The sequence below is a fragment of the Cinclus cinclus genome, chromosome 2, assembly GCF_963662255.1.
Source record: "Cinclus cinclus chromosome 2, bCinCin1.1, whole genome shotgun sequence".
Taxonomy (NCBI): Eukaryota; Metazoa; Chordata; class Aves; order Passeriformes; family Cinclidae; genus Cinclus; species Cinclus cinclus.
Window position 1 is genome coordinate 4,001,591 of NC_085047.1, and position 19,931 is coordinate 4,021,521.

The 19,931-nt window shown below is 37.1% G+C and overlaps 1 protein-coding gene across 1 annotated transcript in view; it reads left to right on the forward strand.

Moving 5' to 3' along the window:
- The window catches only part of LOC134058192 (ephrin type-A receptor 6), a 363,450-nt gene that overhangs the window by 53,000 nt on the left and 290,519 nt on the right, over positions 1 to 19,931 (forward strand). The window lies entirely within an intron of this gene.

Here is a 19,931-nt window from a genome sequence, read left to right on the forward strand (position 1 = left end):
ATTTTCTCCTCACTGTACATAAATATTGATATTTGTGTGTGTAGTGGTAGGAAATGCCATGGTGGTGGATCACATTAAGTCATGGACATAAGTTTTATGTGCCATACTTAAATAAATAACAATTAAACCAGCAATTTCTGCTATTTTAGATTGACACAGCTGTATATTCCTTGTTACTGTTGATGCATTGAGGCAAGAAGTACCTTCCTTTTAGGCAGTTAAAACACTTTTTCTCCATAGATTCACGTTCAGGTTAGATAAAATACCTTGAAAAGTATTCATCTTCATATCCAAGCTGAATACACAACTGAAGCCTTTTCTTTTACATAGTGAACATAAACAAAAAAACTGGAAGAACACTTGCTGAATTAGGCCTGAATCATGTCCCAGATAAAAACCTTTATAAAAACCCAAGCTGCCTTGCTCTTGATGCTACTCTGGAATGTATCTTTACAAGGATTTTATCTTCCTGCATCAGCTGTATTTCTCAAGAAGTGCCATGTGTCTCTGTTAATCCATGAGCCTTTCAGCTTACAGTCTTCTATACCCTCTGATAATCTAGTTAGGAACAGTCCTTCCTTTTGAAACACATTTGATTGGAATTTAATCAAGGGATAATTCCCCTACATACTCTAAACAGCATTTCAGCCTTTGAAGTAGCTCTTGTCGTTCTGTGAGATATCAGGGGTACTTGAAGGCTTGTGGAGGAATCCTTCCCACAGCCAGAGCTGATCCATCATCTCACATCCTCCTGACCCTGTGCTCCTCCATCTTTTCTGATGAACTGCCCTCATGACTGACCTCTCCATTCTGTATCAGAAGATGTGTTATCAAACCTACTTGATGAAAACATCGTATTAGGACAAGTCCTTTCACTGAGATCAGATACAGGACAGCAAACAGCAGTGTAGCTGGAGTGAAAAATCCCTGAAATCCATCTTTTGCACTTGTGCAATAAAGCAGTTTTAAGAGATGGCTGTTTTGAGGGATCTCTTGCTTTGGGCAAACACACTTTTTGATGTAAAAAAACCAAAACCTTTCCTCATGTTCTTTCATGGTGAACGTGGGCAGAGTCCTCATTACAGAAACTCCAGTGTTTTAGACAAGCAGAAACACAATGATAAAATATCTGTTTTCCACTCCCTAACCTCTGTTCTTACCTGCCAACATTACAATAAAAGGGAAAAGTGCACTGAAGTGCTTTGCAGTGTTGATTTATAGAGACTTGTACTTCTTCTGTAAACCGTCATCGTGCTTGATGCAAAATGGATGCAGGCTTTTTTCTCTTCTTTTTCAAATTCTGTATCTTAGATGAAAGCTATTGGATGTATTTTTAATTCAGAAAGCACCTTTTTGAAGTCCTGTCTGTGTTTCTCTTTAATCTCTTTTTATATTATTTTGTCTGATTTTTCTATTTAACATGTAAGTTGAAGTAAGGCAGTGTTACCTACTCTGTACTTTTACATGCTTCCAGCCCTTCCCTACAGCTGTCTTTTCTGCTACACTGATGAAGAATTTTTTTTCTTTACCTGCCCATATTTCTGCTCTTTTTAATCCTTGGATGTGTCAACTCTCTTTTATCTTCAAAAACTGCTCTTGCCCAAATGTTGTCAAGTACAGTAGGACTCCTCTAAGTGTCTTCGCTTGGCTGGATATAGATCCTTTTTTTTCTTATATTCTTTTCTGTCCTTTAACCTGTCCTTTTTAATATTTCTATTTCAACTTGGTAGCTTACTGCTTTTAGTCTAAGTAATTCAGCACAGAGGACTTTTAATTAAAACTTTCCTAAGGATATGGACTGTGTTCTCTGTACAGATGTTACATATTTTGGTGGTTACTCCTTCAGTAGTAGAGGATAAAAACTTTTGATGACTGTATCTGCCTGCATGATCTGGATTTCATACTGGGCTGCTGTAGTTTCCATGATCTTTTTCCTTTTTTCCACAAAGTAAATATAGCTTTCTCTTTTCTTCATACCATCTGGACAAGTTTTCCTTTGGTTTGGTAGCCATAAAATTTACAGTGTGGTGTAACTTTTTAATGCTTATTAAATATTTAAAATGGAAAATTTTTAAAATAAAGGCAAATGAGGCACTATTATTTAAATACCCCTCTGCAGTTTGTGGGGGCATCTTCAACTCTTTAATTTGGATCAGAGTTCTGTCCATGCCTGACCTTGAAAGTTTCCAGGGATGGGATATCTCCAGTCTCTCTGGACATCCTCCTCCATGGTTTCAACACCTTCACTGCAAAAGGTTTCTTCCTCAGAACTAGTCTGTACCATCTTTTAGTATAAAACCATTGCCTCTTGTCCTTTCACAACATTGATTGCTAAAAATTGTGTGTCTCTATCTTTTTTCAAGCCCTCTTTGATTATTGAAAGGCTGCACTAAGAAGAAAGTGTGCCAGCACATGGGTTGCCTAAATTCAGATGTGAGAGTAGCTTGGGCATGTTCATCTAAAAGGAGCTTTTATCAGATCTGAAGCAGCCAGCACTATTGCATTTGCTTAAATATAAAGTAGAGAACTGGGAAAAAAGACCAGGAAAAGATCACCATTCCCCCATCACTACACATGCACCTGTCCAGGGGAATAGCTAGATGTAATGTCCAAGGTTTCTGGCTATAAACAAACAAACAAACAAACAAACAAACAAACAAACAAACAAATAAATAAATAAATAAATGTCTTTATTCAGCTCTAATAAGCTGAAGTTGCTTTTAACCATATGCTTTTGTTAACTGTAATTATACTTCTGTGACTAAGAAAATAACAAAGTTTCTCAATGGAAAGCAAAAGTGAAGACATAAAGTGGCTTAACACAAACAATGACAGTGTTAATGAAGATGAGAATGCATGGTCTGGCCAGTGCCTTTTCTGAAAAACTGGATTACTTTTAAAATCCAGCTACGAACTGTCTAAATGAACAAGTGAATGAATGAAATGTGCATTCAAGTAAACCCAAAATCAGTTTCATTGTCCAGTTCTCAGTGATGCAGGTATGTGGGAGAAGGGTTGTCTCCAGTATCCTGTGTTCCTTGAAGAAGAGAGCTCTGTCATTATGATGGATTTTGTAATGCTCTGTTCTTCTGCTCCTTTGCCTTTGGATTGCCCTTCAATTTAAGGTTGTTAAAATGAATGTCCCTGTTTTGCCAACAACTTGGGCTGAACAAGTGGTGAATGCTTTGTCCATCTTAATAAACAAAGGACACATTAGGGGTGTGAAGTACAGGCAAATTGCCAGTGTCTGGAATTTACTGATGTTAGTTTGTTTGTGTACCCCACTGTCCTCTTTTATTATGTTAGCAGATTAAGCTCCTCGAAAAATTTCCAAGGGTGAAGTAGTTTATTTGTGAAAATGATGTCAAATGGATTGTTTGGGCACATACATCAAAGATCTAAAAATGTGGCCATTAGCATAATCAGTTTGTAAGAGAAGGTGCAGCAAAAATATCTTTATTTCCTCTTCCCACTTTTACCTTGTTTGACTTGCTAATTTAATCATTGGTGCTGAAGCTAGGGCTCAGATATTCAGTGGAAGAGGTGAGTGTTTCCCACTGATGCTGTTAGTTAAAATTTCTGCCTGATTTGAATGAAAATCATGAAGAAAAAAACAACCAAACAAACAGGTTGGGGGCACTTCATTTCTCCAGTGGGGAAGGGAGAATGTTCTCATCAGGAGTATGAATTTAATTAAGAATTGTTGCATTAAGATCCCCTGTAACAACGTTCTGGTTTTCACTGTCTTAAAAGGGGGTTTTACCACTACTTCATACATGGTTTTATGATGTGCACAGTTATCTCAAGATAAAAACACTGTTGCAACCTTCCCACTTGGCTTATGGCTGACCATCTTTGAATTGAGTCACAGGCAAATTGATCTGTCTTGTTTACTCCAGAAAAGAAATGCTTCTGAAGAGTGAAAACAAGGTGTTGTATTACTGTAGGCAGCAGGCACTGTTGAGCAGCAGTGCCTGAAGGGAGATATCCACATTAAATATTTTGTTACTGACTCTGCTGCCAATTCAGAGATGAAAATAATACACCACTTGGCTGGAGTTATTTGGTAATAAACATAATAAAGCCATGAAGTCGTTCTGAATTCATGATGTGGACTTGCATTAATTTTCTTATTCATCAGTGTAGGAAGGAGTACTGAAATCACCAGCACTGACTGCACTTAGGAATACAATTTTTGTTGGTAAAGAGAGGGATGTAGATGTTGGGAAGTGAATTACTTTCATGCAGGGAAATCATATTTTGCCTTAGACTGAGAGAATCAATAACTCAAAATCCTTCTTTACTTTTCAGAAAGGCAAAGCTTACTGTTAGTCACTGAGTTATTATATCTTTAGAACTTCTGGTATTTTCTCAGAAATCAGATGTCATTTGTTAGACGTACTGGCCAGGATTTCTGATACAGACAGATATGCACAGTATATTAAAGTCTTAAGGAGCTGGTGTAGAAAGAGTAGCCTGTTTTAACAGTGTTCAATCCAAGTTTTCTCAAAATTCTCGAAGGAATCTCTCTCGATTTTTCTTTTTCAGAATTGAAATTTGAAAACTATAAGTACTTGAAATGTTTGATAACCTACACTGACCCTGTATCTAGAACCTGCAAGCAGAGTGACTTTCCATACACCGAATACAAACCTAATCACTGGTGCTTTTTTCCAAGAATTAACAGACATGCAGTGGAACTTACTAATCTATAATTTAGACCAGTTAGCATACAGTGTGTGTGAAATAAGGAATGGACTTTTCTTATTCATACTGCGTTGATATACATTTCCCTGGTGCTCATCCTGTCACTAATTCCAAAACTTCATGCTAGGAAATGAATTTTAATTATACAGTAACTCTTTAACATGGCAGTCGTCTTATTGATATCATAGCTTTTCTTTCTCTCTTCTCTTTCCTCTATTAAAAAAAAAGAGAAAGAGAAAATTCTATAACACAATATATTTTATCTAAAAATGCATATATTATGCTTGGACAGAACTTGCTATTTTATTTCTCTGCTTACTTATTCCATCTGTTCATGTTATTAGTAAAATAGCAAATAATACATCTTTGCTGACATGGCTTCATTGTTTCACTGTTACTCCTGTGAACTTTAATTTCAAATAATTATCAAAACTTGTTTAACATGGGTGAATCTTGTCCTATTCCAATAGCTAAGTGGCATCTTTTGGGTAAAGTATCATAGCTCTTGGCAGCTTTAAAGATAAATGTAAAGGTTGATTTGCCTTCTGTGTCATCTTGGTAAAGGAACCAAGGGAATGGGCCTCAGGCTGGAGTTTCAGCCAACAGGATGTTGCATAATCCTCATGGGAAAGAGTGTCCAAGTGCTCCCATTTAACAAATGCTGCATCCTTATGATCCACAGGTGGCCCTACAGACACAGATTCTGGGAATCACTGCTTTAAAGGCAAATGGCTGCCACAAATATTTGTTAACTGTGTTCCCAGAACAAGCTTTGCACTCAAAGCCTTGAGCTGTCAGGCACATTGGCGTCAGGATTAGGGCCACAATTTTTCTTTGTTGCATCCAAAGCTTTGCCTTTCTGGTGCCTTTGCTAATGAAGTGTGGCTTTTTCTTTTTTTTTCTTTTTCCTTTTTTTTTTTTTCTCCTGGCCTCTCACTGCTTCTGTGTGTGCTTTCCCAGTAAGGAAGCAGGCGTTTGCCCCCTGACTTCAAGAAAATCCTTCACAAGAAGGTTCAATGTGGCCACTTTAACCTGCTACAGTAATTCTTATTTGCTGTTTTAAGTAATTGCAACTTAATTTGGATAGGCATAATCTGGATACTACTGCCAGTGAACCTTGACAATTACTTGTTTTCTAATGAAATACTGGAAATACACAACTTCTGACTATCTCGCTCTGTAAGCATCGAGATAAGCTTTGCTTTCTGTCACAAATCCAGTCTGCACTTTTCCCGTCTGATTAACTTGGACTCCATACCCTTGCTCATATATTTTTCAAACTTCATTTCTGTCCTAGTTTCATGTTTGAGTCTCACTGTTCAGAGAGCAGCTTGTTACCATGACACCTTATTTTGTACTTTCTAATTGGACCTGTAGTGATTTGTAAATGTTAATACTTCAGGTATAAACAGGCACATACTTCAAGGGGAGTATTAGGTTACTGCTGGAGGCAAGCTTTTCCAGAACTGTGGATTTATGAACAGACAGAATAATAGTTGTTTTCCATTTGTTTCTTGCATTATTTGGCCAATTCTGTAGCTCACATGAGACCTGTAAGCCTTCAAAGCTTGGTTGGTGAAAGAAACTGTACTGATTTCATCAGGATTTCAACAAACTCGTATGTGCTTTAGCACCATAGCAATTGCCCTGCTGTGAGGAGACAAACCATACAGAAAGAGAAGCAGCTCCTTCCCCCTTCAAAAGTGCAAAACCTTGTGGATCTACAGTTCCTACGTTTCCTAGAAGCTGACAGCTACAGAGGAACAGGGCAAGTTTTTGTATGGGTGCACAGCTGCAGTGATACCTCCCCTGTTTGTGGGTCTGATTTGCTGACTAGTTGCAGCTGGGGGAATCCTATCATGATCATTGCTTGCAGCTGGCCATGCTGGAAAAACAGAAATGAGGGAACAAAGAGACTAAAGATACGTGTGTTCAATTCAGGGAGGAGTTTTTTTTATGTAGTAAGAGGTGCATTTTTATAAGAGGCAAAGCTGACCTATTCTTGGAGATTTTCTTCAGTCCAGGTAAGTCCACTGATTATTGTTTAGAGAATGTTGTATTTGCAGGTGTTTTTCTCCTGTGTTGTGCTCTGTGCTTTAACTTTTCTGAGTGTGTAAGTAGCTTGCCACTCTGGTTTTCAAGATGCCTGTATGAATTTCAGTCTCAGTTTAGTTATATCACCCACTTGTGAGTCATGTGAACATTTTTCTTGTAAGCCTGGCTGAAGGTCAGGTGCCTTCAGAATTTGTGTTTTTGTATCCTGTGAAGATACATCCCCATCTAAATCCTTCCTGTCCTACCTTTGGTTTTACTAAGGCTGTAGTAGTGGCTGTGTATTACAGTTCAGTAGATCAGAGTCTGGATCTATCCTGAATAAATTCCTAGTAAAGTTCAGCTCTTCATAGAATTTACAATGTAGTTCTGGCATAATACTCCTATCCTGCCTCCATAGAGAAGTTTTTTTTTTTTTTTTTCTCAGTCACTTAGTGACTGGGAGCTAAAAAAGCCTTTTCTTGATGTGAAAGGCTGAATTCCTAAGCAGTTGCTTTGGCTGGAAGACTGTGAAGTTCAGGTAGGAGTAGTTGACTTACTGTGTGTGACTGCAAGCAGGCTGCTGAAGTTCCTGAAATGATGTGAATATCCCTATTTAATTATGCTTGTGTGACTATTTTTCCCGAGCTAGACAGTTTGCCTTAGCTATTGTCAAAAGGCTTTTAGCTGGAGTAGAAAATTCAGCTGTGAATTCAGTTAAACTATGCTGTTCTACCTAGTTCTTCCTGCAGTTTGATGTTTTCTTGTGCAATTTAGCAACCCCCTCCTGGCAAACCACGATGGTAGATTTTAATCTACAAAACACATTTTGTAAAAACAGCTCTGCATACCTCTCTTGCCCCTCAAAAAGTCTCCTCCAGATGCCCATTTCTCTGTTGTGAATGAGTACTTTCCAGCAATGCAATATTAAAATATTCTCTCTCCAGGGTTAATTGAAGAAAGGTGTTCGCTTATTATGGGAGAAGGAAGAGATAAAAATGCTGAGTTTTGCATGTGGAAGACCTGAGATGGGCACATTAAGGCGCACTCAGAGGTGTAGGATTGGGAACCAAAATGAAAAAACAATTCTCATTATTTTATTTATTTATTTATTAAGCAAAATTGGCTTCATCAGAGCATTTCATGTAGGTTCTTTAGATTTCTGGAAACTGTGTGAACTTCAGAATATTTGCAAAATTTTGATGTGCCATGGTAGTAAGTGGTTTGGTTTTTCAAGCCCCATCATAAGCTGTGTTCCCACCATCCTGAAGAAGCCCAGTTGGGGAAATTGGGAAAATCTGCCTTGTTTTGTGACCAGTATTTCAACAAAATGATTTTTTTGCAAAGAAGTAATGAATTTCTAAAGCAGTGGTAACTACTAAGTGTTTGCTTTGTGATCTACTGACTAAAAAGGTCTGACAGGATGGAGATAGTTATTTGTCATGGTGGCAACTTAAAAAATAATGTGCAGAAATTAATGTAAATTTTTTTGATGCGTCATGATAACACTTAGCTCAAATGAAAAGTAATAAGTGGATAACTGGCTGAAAATAATGCAGGTCATCTAAATCACACTCCAGCCCTAAAGTGTATCAGTAGAGATGTTTAAGAACTAGAATTTAAAACCAATGGCAAAGTCAAATAGTTGAGCTACGTAGCATATTAAAATCCTATAAAGGATGAAAAGACTGAGCAGTGAATATTTTCGCATAAATGAAAAGTTTCCAGAAATATATAGTGAAAAACTCTGCAATTTTTTGTTTTAAATATTTCAGTGTTTCTGCATACTAACATAATTTTCCATAGTAGAAACAGCATTTTCAAATTACATTTATTCTTTGTGTTTATCTAATTTAGTATTGTCAGAATCAACCTAAATAAGCATGTTTGAATTGAATAATATTTTCTGAAAGTGATTTTTTTATTAAGAATTTTTTTTGTCCTCTTTCTAGCCTTACTTTAACATCTATAGTCCCAATAGCTTCTTCTGGTAACGTCCCAATAATTATGGGACAAGTTTCTGAATGAAACTTGACACCAAAAATTAAAAAGCCTGAAGTAACACTTCTCCTTACACGGTTGTGGGGTAAAATGACATCAGAGTTATCAATCTTTGGCTGTGTCTCAACTTTTCTTACAGTTCAAGTAGGGATCTTGTGTTCTTAGAAATCTAATTTGGTTTTTATGTCGCATGGGATGACTTCTATGTGATATAATGACATTTAGCACAATTAATACTGATTTTTTTTTTTTTTAATATCAACACTTTTATTTGAAACGTGACTAGCCATTTATTTTTCTATTTAGTCCGCATGTGTAAGAGTTTGGGAAACTTTCTTAAGGTTAAAGCAAAAGCCTAAATAAGTTGGGTGAGGCACAACACCAAAACTCTTAAGTTTTGAAGACTTGTAGTGTTCAAGGGGACTCTGTATTCAATACTGTGAATTATTTACTCTTGAACACTATTGGCTTCTCAGTAACCCTATTAGTAGATATTCCCAGTGACTTGGCTCTGGGAAGTACTGCCAGAATAATCAGAAAAGACTGGTTTTGTTGGTAAAGTAGGCAACAGCTTATGAATACTGTGAAGGATTGTTTGAAGGAATTAGCCTTCATCTATTTGCTGGTGTGGAATTTTGCATTTGGTCCCTGTTTATATGAAGACTTAAGTCCAATCTAAAAAGCACATTTTGGGGCAGATTTTTGTGAAGTTACAACAAAATTTGCAATTACTACCTTGGTGTGAGGATTTGTTATTTCATCTAGGATTTTAGGGAGCTGCATCCTATTACAGAAACATGACTTGTATTTCAAATAAACATCAACAGATGGATTTAATATCAGACTAATAAGAAAATAAATAACTTCCTAGATATTTCAAACAGTGAAAATTGGCTCGGCATGGAGTTTAAAACTTTCTAGTCAGTACTTCACATTTTTTTTTGCTGACAAATATACACTCAGTGACTCAATCCCTGTGAAGTAAAAAGTGTTTAGTATTTTATTTTCTACCCAAATGTGCTGTCTAGAATACTTCTCCACAGATGGTTTTATACTATTTTACTACAGAATTACAATGCTAAGTGTTTCTGAGCATTAACTTATTCCATGTTTGACTTCAATATTGTTTAGACATTCTAAATAGGAAACTCATTTAGAACTGGACCCCAAAAGGCAGTTGGTGTTAAAACTGACTTGTTGCATTTCTGGGTTTGCATTTGGGTGACTTGCAGGAGCTAAATCTTCTCTGTCCAGCAGCTAAATAACAAAGACCATTGTTTGGCAGCTACAACCATGTGAATGTTCCTGGTATGATTTTGATGTTCCTGGTATGGGTTTTGATGCTCTCTTACCACCTCTTGGAAAGTGTGTGTGTTGTCAGCTTCTCAAATCACCTTCATCTCCTAAACTTCATCAGCTACTCTGATAATCAGGATTTCACTTCTCCATTTATTAATGATTGGGATGAGGATTTCTGTGGCAGCTGGTAAGCATGAGACAGCAATTCCTGTCACCAATTTGAATGAGGGTTGTGTGCTCTGGTGGCTGTGACTTCCCAAAACTCCAGCACTAAGTCTCTGTTGGGTTGTGCCACCCCCCCCCCCCCCCTCCCTTGGGCTCCAAGCTGTGGTATAATGTTCAGATCCATTCACTGCAGAACATCAGGATGCCCCAAGACCACAGTGTTAATCCTGCTAAAGCTTCCTGTTGTATTAAAAAATCTAAACATGGAATACTTGAGCTGCCCTTTATGGATGAGCCATTTAGGGCTTATTGAGTTTAAGTAATAAAGGATTCATAGCTTAATAAATTTCCATTTGCCTTACACTTTACAGTATGACATAAAGACAAGCTTGGAAGATGTACTACTCAAATCAATTGGGATTAAATTTAACAGAGTGATTCATCGATTCACAATGTCAGTTTCTTACCACCCAATAAACTTTTAATTTGCTTTTCTGTTGTTTTGTCTGCGAATGATCAATATTGAGAATATCAGGGCAGCTGTGGGGCTTAGAGACAGCTATTTCCGTAAGGGATTCAAACGTTTTTGTGTAGTTTTCTTGTCATATTTTTCATTAACCATTTGATTTGGTACCATCTATTTAATGTCTATAATTGGCAATTAAGTATGCACAATGACTTCTAAAGATACCTGGAGAACTGTTAAGTTGCTTTGGGAGACTTCTGTTGAAAACAAGTAATAAATTAGGGAAGAGGGGCCCAAAACAATATCAAAGCATCCTTTATGTGCTAGGGACATTTATAAAAAAGTGTGCTAGGGGTGAGATGTTGCTGCCAAGGGATGGCTCTTTTAGGACTTGGTCATTGGAGTTGTCTTCAATGGGGCTGCTTGTAAAGAGATCAACTTTTTAAAAAGAAATGTTGAGATAGAGGATGATTGAGCATAAAAAAATTGAAGGATTTTCTTTCTGCTCAGGACAGTTGCATTTGTGTATTGCTTTAAACTTGCCTAAATTTCATTCTCCAGGATTTCTTGGAGGGGAATGGAATCTGTGGTCAAACTCTGGTGTTTTTCTGTTACTATAACTACACCTCTTTCGTGTACAAAATGTTTTTTCAGTTCCTTTGTATTTCTGTTAAACATATCTCTTTGTTTGGTCTATTAGGATAATATGTGGGGTGTAGCTTTCTGGTTTGTTTTTTTTTTTAAATATGAATTGGCTTTCTGTGTTGTTGTCTCCTGTTGTAACTTAGTTTCTCCCAAATGAGCCAACATGTATGTCTAAATTTCTTGAGTTTATCATGGAGTAGTGTTTTACTGATTGTCAATTGATGTTCAAAAGAGCTTTAAAAATCTAGTGGTAGGAAAAGAGTGGACTGTACTGTAAAAAGAGAATGATCTTGATGCACTTTCTTTCAACACTGGGATTTCTTGTGTATTGGCAATAAACATTGTTTGAAAATAGTTTACTGTAAAATAATTAAAATGCATGTAGACCTCTAAGACAGTACTTCTTAATTCTTAGATGTGTTGATTCTGAATGTGTGGATATCTCAGTAAAATTAAAGAGAATTCTGTAGGAAGTTGGAATGCAAAGGTACAAAATGCTGCATTAGCATGTTGCCTCAGCACTAATTGCACTTTAATTACACCTGTTTCAGGAAAACTAAATTTTAAAAATAAAACTACAGCTTTATCAATATTCAGCAGTGGATGAACTTTGCAGGAATGAAAAATCCAGGTTGAGTGTTTGCCTCTTATGTTTTTGGCCTCTAAGGGAGGGCTTTTTGACCTTGGATACCTTAATGTGGGCATTTGAGCTCTATTTGAAATAATTCTTTGGTAAAATAATGTTAAGAAGTTACTTTCTTTTTTAGCTTTTTGTGAAAAAAAAGTTATAATCCAAAATAAAGGTTCAGCTAGGGAGTTTATTTTTCCCAAGAAACTGGAAAATTGATTTATTGCAATAAAAGACATGGGAAAGGTTTCCTATTAAGGAGGCAAGAGTGCCACCTAAAATTTCTCTTGGACATAATTTTAGTTGCACTTGATTTGCTTCATGGTATTCGAGTTTTGAATTTTCCCATGATGGAATTTCAAAAAGAGAAGTGATCTTCCAACACACATAACTTGAGAATAGTCTTTTTTACCAGTATCTCTTGTTAATTTCATTGTCTTTGTTTATTTACCGTGCATGCCATGTATTTACCACAGCCCTCAGTACACTCCTATTTCTCCTGTACAGGAAAGATATTTCTATTTCCCTGGTAAAACTGCTGCAGAAAGGGAGATTGTAATGAAAAGCAAAGCTTTTTGCTTTTCCTGTGTGATGTATTGAGGATCAGCAGTTGAGTGCTGGACATCCATTCCCTGGTGGATATGGCAGAGGGCAAAAGTGGCATTGCTTGACTTTGAGTGTGATTCTCCATTCCTCCCTGCTGCAATTTAACTGGATATTGATACAGGTTGTTAGGGATGTTACACAGCTGATGAGAGAAAAGGAGCATTTTTACTCTTGGTTATCACAAAACATCAGCTATGAATGTTTATTTAATATTCACTACCGAGAGACAAGCAGTCTCTTTAGGTCCCTTAGAGGTAATGGCAGCATAGGAGATATCAGTGTTAAACATGCCTGGGGATGTTTATTGGAATAACTTGCAGCTATTTTGGAGTGTCTTGGCCTTTGGAAGAGGGTCACTGTGTGCACACTGCATATTAAAAAGGGCATGTGGAAAGGTTTGATTTTTTTTTTTTTTTTAACTCTGAAAACTGTGCCTGGTAGTCATCTGGAGAATTGTTCAGATCACAGAATCACAGAATATCCTGAGCTGGAAAGGAGCCACAAGGATCATCGAGTTCAACTCCTGGCCCTGCCCAGGACACCCCAGGAATCACACTGTGTGCCTGAGGGCATTGTCCAAACACTGCTTGAACTCTGCCAGGCTGGTGCAAAATGTGCAAGGGACCATTTCCTCACTCTGCAGTGAGGAACATTGTCTAACAGGCTATTGACAGAAAATACTGGCTCCATCACATGCCAGTGCCTGGCCTCTATCCTGGACACTTCATTTACCCATTTACTGGCTTTCTTGGGTATAGAAATGATGAACTGCCTTTTAAGCTGATTTGAAGAAGTTGGTTGTATTTCTGATTGATCAGGGGAAAACTTGCTGTCCTGGAAAATCCACGAAGCAGGTTAGAGAATTAGTAGCCCTGCTGAAAGGCACCAAGAAAAGGGGCTGAATCCATGATGTGTAAGGACTAGCTGGGGACTAGAGTGGGGCTTGCTCAGCTCCTCTCTGCCTGAAGAGGAAAAGGCTCAGGGGACCCAGTTGCAGCAGGAATGTGACCACGGGCCTGTGTCAGTGGAATTTTAATTGCACAGTAGTTTTTTCACTGTTAAACTCTAAATCAGGTGTCAAGGGGAGGTAGTTGGATGCTCATCGCCAGGGATGAGCTGAGAGAGGCTCCAGGCACCCTCTTCTCTATTTGCTGTGTATTTGCTTTCGTAGATAAGGTGGTAGTAGACACCTTCCAGATGTCCTTTTTTTTTTCCCTTTTTCTTTTTTCTTTTTTTTTTTTCCCTCTCCTTCTTTCTGTCTCCACCTAGCCACTGCTTTTCTGCATCAGGGTGAACTTAAAAAAAGTAGAAAAACTGTTACTCAGTGTATTGTGATAGGATATAGAGAGGGCATAACTGTAATACATTAAAAATTACTTTTTACTATGATAAATAAACTGCTTGAGACTTGCTGAACTCGTGCTGAGTAAGCCCTTTTAGGCAAGCGAAAAAGGCACTTTTAATCTGTAAAACTAGGTAGTGTTATAGATGTACTCCATTCTGGATTGTGGACTCACATGTGTGCAAACCTGGAACCTGGTGTATAAAACTGAAAATTAGGGGGAAATTAGTGTTTTGCAACCTTCTTGTCTGGAGTGCTAACTCTGGATTTTGAGTAACAAGATGATAGCACTTTGGTCTTAGAATGAGGGAAAGGTGTTTCTGTAGCTTTGACAGTGTTTCGTGAGCTGTTTGCTTGTAGCTGTGGTTATTTTAGTACGAAGACATCAATCACAAGGCACTGCTAATTGCACCTTTTAAAAACTTCATTGCATTTATTAAGTGCAGCTTGAAATACCGTCTGTCATTGATACTGAAATAAAATTAGTTGGCTAAAATTGGATTTCTCAGAGCCCAAATCATCTGTAGAGTGTGCCACATCTGTTTCTTTGGGGGAAGTGTCTTTAGTCAAGTATTTGACCACTCAGTTCTTCAGTGTCAAACAAACAGAAGAGATTGGTTTGGTTCTTTTTTAAAACTTGTTTTGAGCAGGTTTGCTTTTAAAGATTAAGCTTCACTCTTCTGTTTCATCACCAACGTGTTTACATTTAAAACCAGGCTAATTCATCATTTAATTCTGAACAGTAACTCTATTCCACAACTCCTTAGCAAATAACATAAACTCCCAAAAAGCACTGGGTTGGTGTTTTTGTGGAAATATCCAGATGCTTTCAGCAGGAATGTGGCATAACAAATATTTGGATTAAAAGTGTATGTCTCACGTTCTTCCCTATCTCAGATTACCTGCACTATTAACTCCTATTATAGTTTGCAGTATTTTTGTGTGATACTATTCTTTCTATGCATATAAATCACTATTGATTTGTAATGGTAATGAAAACTCTTGAAGTAGGATTTCAGTAACTAAAAGGAAATGGTTCTAGATTTGTTTCCTAAGGGCCTCCCTTGTGGATTTGCCTGTGCTGGGGAGTAAGAAATGCAAATTATGGATTTCTGTAACCATTTTACGGTATGGCTGTCATTGCTAAAGACATATTTTGGTTTTCATTACTTACAAAATTTCCATAATTGGAGGAAGTAATTCCTGAATCAGTAGCTCTCTGTTAACAGCAACAGCTGAAGATGATTACTAGGGAATAGAGAGCAGGGAATGTTAAATGGAGCAGGGGAAATTCAAACAGCCATTGAGAAATTCTACTTGTGGCTTATCTTTTCTTCTATATTCTGTTCAGGAACATTTATTTTAAATAAAGCAGAGGTACAAACATTTTGCCCTTCTGTGGAGCTGTGGTTGATGCCTTACTTTGTAACATAAATCCGACACTAAATGTACCTTAGAAGTCCTATTTGTGTTTTGCTACTGGAAAGTATCTTCTGAATGGACTAGAAATAAATAAGTAACTGACATCTGGAAGTATTAATGTTTAAAGTGAACAGTAAGGAACAAATATACTTACTCCTGATATTGGGGGACTATTTACTCGTGGCAGGGATGTGGGAGGCAAGAGACAGGCTATGACCAGCAATTGAAATAAAATTTTTATATTTATAGATAAAAAATACATTTTGGAAGAATAAGGCACATTTGTGAACTGCATCTCTACAAAAGATGAAAAATAGGCTTTTTTTTTTTTTTTTTAAGAGATTCTTTATTAAGGGCTGTAATGTTTGTGATGACTGTGTATGAGTCATGAATCTGGAAGCTGGGCATGAGCTGACCACATTGCTTTTGTTAACTAAGTGAAAGAACTAATAAAAGAGTAGTTTTTAGTGAAGGCTTTGTGACTGAAGACAGAGTTGTGGGACAAGCACAACTTGAGGAACACTGAGAAACTATTGCTCTGTGAAAAAAAAATCTGGTTTGTTTTCTGTTTTTCCGCTTGAGTGGTACAAAAATCGATGAGGCTATCTGTATTTTATCTGCTTGGCTTGTTATAGCAGTCCCTAAGCTACTTTGAATATGGGTTTTCTTTTTAACTTAGAGCGAAACCTACAAATACTGAAAAATAGTTTGGCCTCATGTTGTCAAAAGCAGCAAGAGTTTGGTTTGCAGAGGGACTTGAAATTTCTCTGCTAGAGCAAATTCTGCTCAAGTTTTGAGTTGAGCTTCACCACCCTTTTGAGAGCTTTACTTGGATCTTCTGAAAACTTCTCTGAAAACATGAATATTATCCCAGGCTAATGTGAGAATCTAGAACACTGTTAGTGTGCATTTTTAAAATTTTATGCATAAATGCGTATTTTGCTATTCCCTCAAGAGTAATGGTTTATTTGACTCATGTGCTGTACATTTTCATGCTGACTGCTGTCACAGCAGTTCCCTCAGCATCCCATCAATTCTGTTCTCATTTTCTAACAAAATACCCCAATTTCAGAATGTACTGAACTTTATCTGCTTCTATTGCCCAGTTTATTTAGCTTATAGATGTGTAGAATTTAATTATAAAACTAAACTGTAATATGAGAAAAAAGCTTTGCTAGTACTATCAAATTTTAATAATACAATGAAAGTATCTTAAATATTTGATCATCTGTGTTGCATAACTTGCTGCATGGAGGAAGTCATTAATGCCAGGTTGTGAATGCAGATGAAACTCGCAATTCTGTAAAAGGCTTTATTAATCAGTAAGACATTCCAAATTAATTGGATTGTTAGATCACACCCTATTAGCCAGCTGTACTAAGCAGCCTTATCTTCCTGGCTGTGAGAAATACTCTTCACCAAGGCCAATAAAATAGGAACCCCGTTATGAATTGGAAATTAATTAGCATAATAAAAGTCTGGTTAATTTGGAAGGAAGTCTCCTTTTCTTCAAGAAATAAAGGGAGAGCAGACTTTCACGAGTAAAAGACAAACTCAGGATGGTGTTAGCTTTGAGACTGTAGGGTGTTTTTATTTGGGGGAGATATGTGCACGCTATTACATGAAGACTGATATGCCTAAATGTTCTAAGATTTCTTTGAAAAACACCCCTAACTATACATTGCTTGGATTTTTATGGCTTTCCTGTTACTCTTGTATGTAAGAGTAACATCTGTCTTTTAGTGCAGTGTTTTTAGATTTCTATTACTTGAAACACTCCCATTTAAAGACTCCATCTTTCCCAGTTTTTACAAAAATTGAGCAAATTATTTTTTTCATTAGTAATGAAAAAGTTTAAACTGCAAGAAATGGTATAAGAGCTAACATTTATTTGTATGTTTTGTGGATTTTAAACATGTTTTAAAGCTGGTAATTATGATCTTTGCAGGTTGCAGTGTAGAAGACACCATAATTTTAAATTGGGGGGAAATGTAGGTGAAAATCTGGATAGATGCTGTGGGTGTTGAGCATTAAAGAAAATTTCTGTGAATTCACTTTTGAGAGACATATTCCTTGTAGTCATAAGAAATAGCTGCAGGTATGCACTGACAGCCCCTTGGCCCAGGCAAATCCATTACAAATAAGACTGGTAAATAATGATTTTTAGCAGTAAGATGATTTTTTTATCTCAGTATGTTCTACATATGAATAAAGCATTTTTACTAAAAGACTAAACTGAAAAAATATAACTTCTAAATAAAAGTCTTTACCTTTTTCCCAGTCTGCATCAGAATACTGATGCCTCTGTTTAGTTTCATCATGCAGAATATCAATTTCAGTTTTCTTACACTGTCAGAATTTAAATTACCAGAGGTCTGCAAGATTAGTCCTGCCTGGTGTGCTGAAGTTAAGTGTGCTCTATTTAGATGGCCTGCCTTAAATTTACATTTTTATAGGCATGCTTCTATTATGGAAAGTAACTAATATTAATTTCTAAGGAGGGGGGGGAAAAGAGTAATCTTGTAATAGAATCTGTAATTGAGCTTTTGGAGCTCAGGGTGGAAGATGTGCAGCCACAGGACCCACAAAATAGAGCTGCAATGCTCTGGTCACTAACCTTCCTCCTCACCTTCACAGATGGAGCTCAGCAAGTTAAAAGCCCCCAAACTTTATTACCCGTGCCCAGCAGAGTAAAGGTTGTTTTTCTTTCTCTGGCAATATTAATGACTTTTAGCTGACTGCATTTTAATTAAAAACACCAGGTAGCCTCTCTTGGCTCAGCACAGGGCAGTGCTGGCTTTCAGCATCTGTGGACACTACCTGTGCATGTCTGTGCAGGCAGAGTGCAGCCCTTTGTCCTTCACTCTTTCTATTTTTTTGTTCTTTTTTGTTTTGTTTTGGTTGGTTGGTTGGGTTTTGTGCTTTTTTTTGTTTGTTTGTTTGTTTGGGTTTTTTTGGGGGGTTTTTTGAGTTTTTTTTGTTTTTTCCCCCTTTGATGGGGGTAATGTCAGGCACCACTGGGAGACTCTGATAGACATAAAACTTCCAGAACTTTTTGAGAACTGATGGCAGAAATCGGGCAAGAACTTGTCGCTCAAACAAGCGCTGTGTTTAATCCTTAGAATTCAGAAATTCTTGTTCAAATGCTTGTTCACGCCAATTATGCTTCTTTGGACAAATGCATGCCAGCTATCTTCACCCTCATCAACAGTGAAATGCTACAGGAAATGCTTTATATAATTTAATGTAGCTATTCTTAGTTTTGTGTGTGTGTAGGGGACTAGGAACTTTGTGTTCTGGCTGTGAAGAGTTCTGACACCCATGCCCAGAATGTTAAGGCCACAGTGGCATGGTGCAAAACATGTTACAGAGAGGGAAGGCAAAAGCACCACTTACACACATCTGAAAAATGTTAATTAGTTTGAGGTACATTACATGCTTCTTAAGCCACCTCTGGCCAGGAGCTGGCATATAAGGATACTAGAAAACCAAAATACAATGGAATGTGTCTCTTTTGCAGAGAAGAATAAGGACGGAATGGATCAGGCTTCCTTTTACTTCCCACTATACCTGGGGAACAACTCTGAATTAGACCATCCATTTTTGGTTGTATTTACTGTTTTATAAAGAATTTTTTTTCTAGACATATACATGGGAATACCATGACAATGCGATGTGGACAAGATTTGGGACAGTCATTCATTGCTATCTATTGTTGCTTAACCAGGTAGATGAGGAATTGGAAAAACATGAGATTCATGTCTTTGAATGAATGAGGAAAAAAAAAAAAATTGATTTTATCTGCTTTTCCCATACAGCCAAATCAAGACTCTTGTATTCTGTTTTCACTGTGTTTTTTTGTTGTTGTTGTTGTTGTTTTTGATTGTTTGTTTGTTTTCTGCCCTCCACTCCTGTCTCTCTTTTTTTTTTCCTCAAAAGCTTACTGTAATTTTGGTTTGGCAGGGGAGCCTGTGAAGAATTCATGAAGGTAGCATCTTGGGAGTATTCTAGATTAGTGGCCCTACCCCCAGTTCTTTAATTTCTCAATGACTTTCTCTGTGGTCACTGCTAGGGATGATAGGATGTTGAAGCAGCTGGGGCTTTTCACTGTTCTAGCCTTTTCTCCACCTTCCAACCCCCTAGATATTTTACTCGTTCTTCTATAATTATATGAAGAAGAAAATACTTAGTTTTGAAAACCTCTCTAAGATTAAAATACTGTTATGTAATACACTTTGTATTTGGTGTAAAGAAATTTTAATGGCATAAATGCTCTTATGGAAAAGGTTAAAAATGGGTGAGCTGCCTAGATTTGTGTTTTTATTGCTGCTGTGAGTTTCCGAAGATGTTATTTTGGCAGAAGCCTGCCTTATCAATATTGCCAAAGATTACTGGAGCACTTTGTTTTCTTTTAAGCATAACTGCCATTTTAAAGTAAAATGTTGCAAGTAAGCAAAAACTTGATGTTAAAAGCTGAAAGAGCAGCCCATGAGTCTCGGTTTGTATTAAATATTGCATGCAGTGCTATTGATTCGTGACACTACAGCATAATTGTTGGTGTTCTGGTACAGCTTTTCAGCCAAGCAGCAGTTTCAAAGGCCAAATATTCTTGCAGAAAA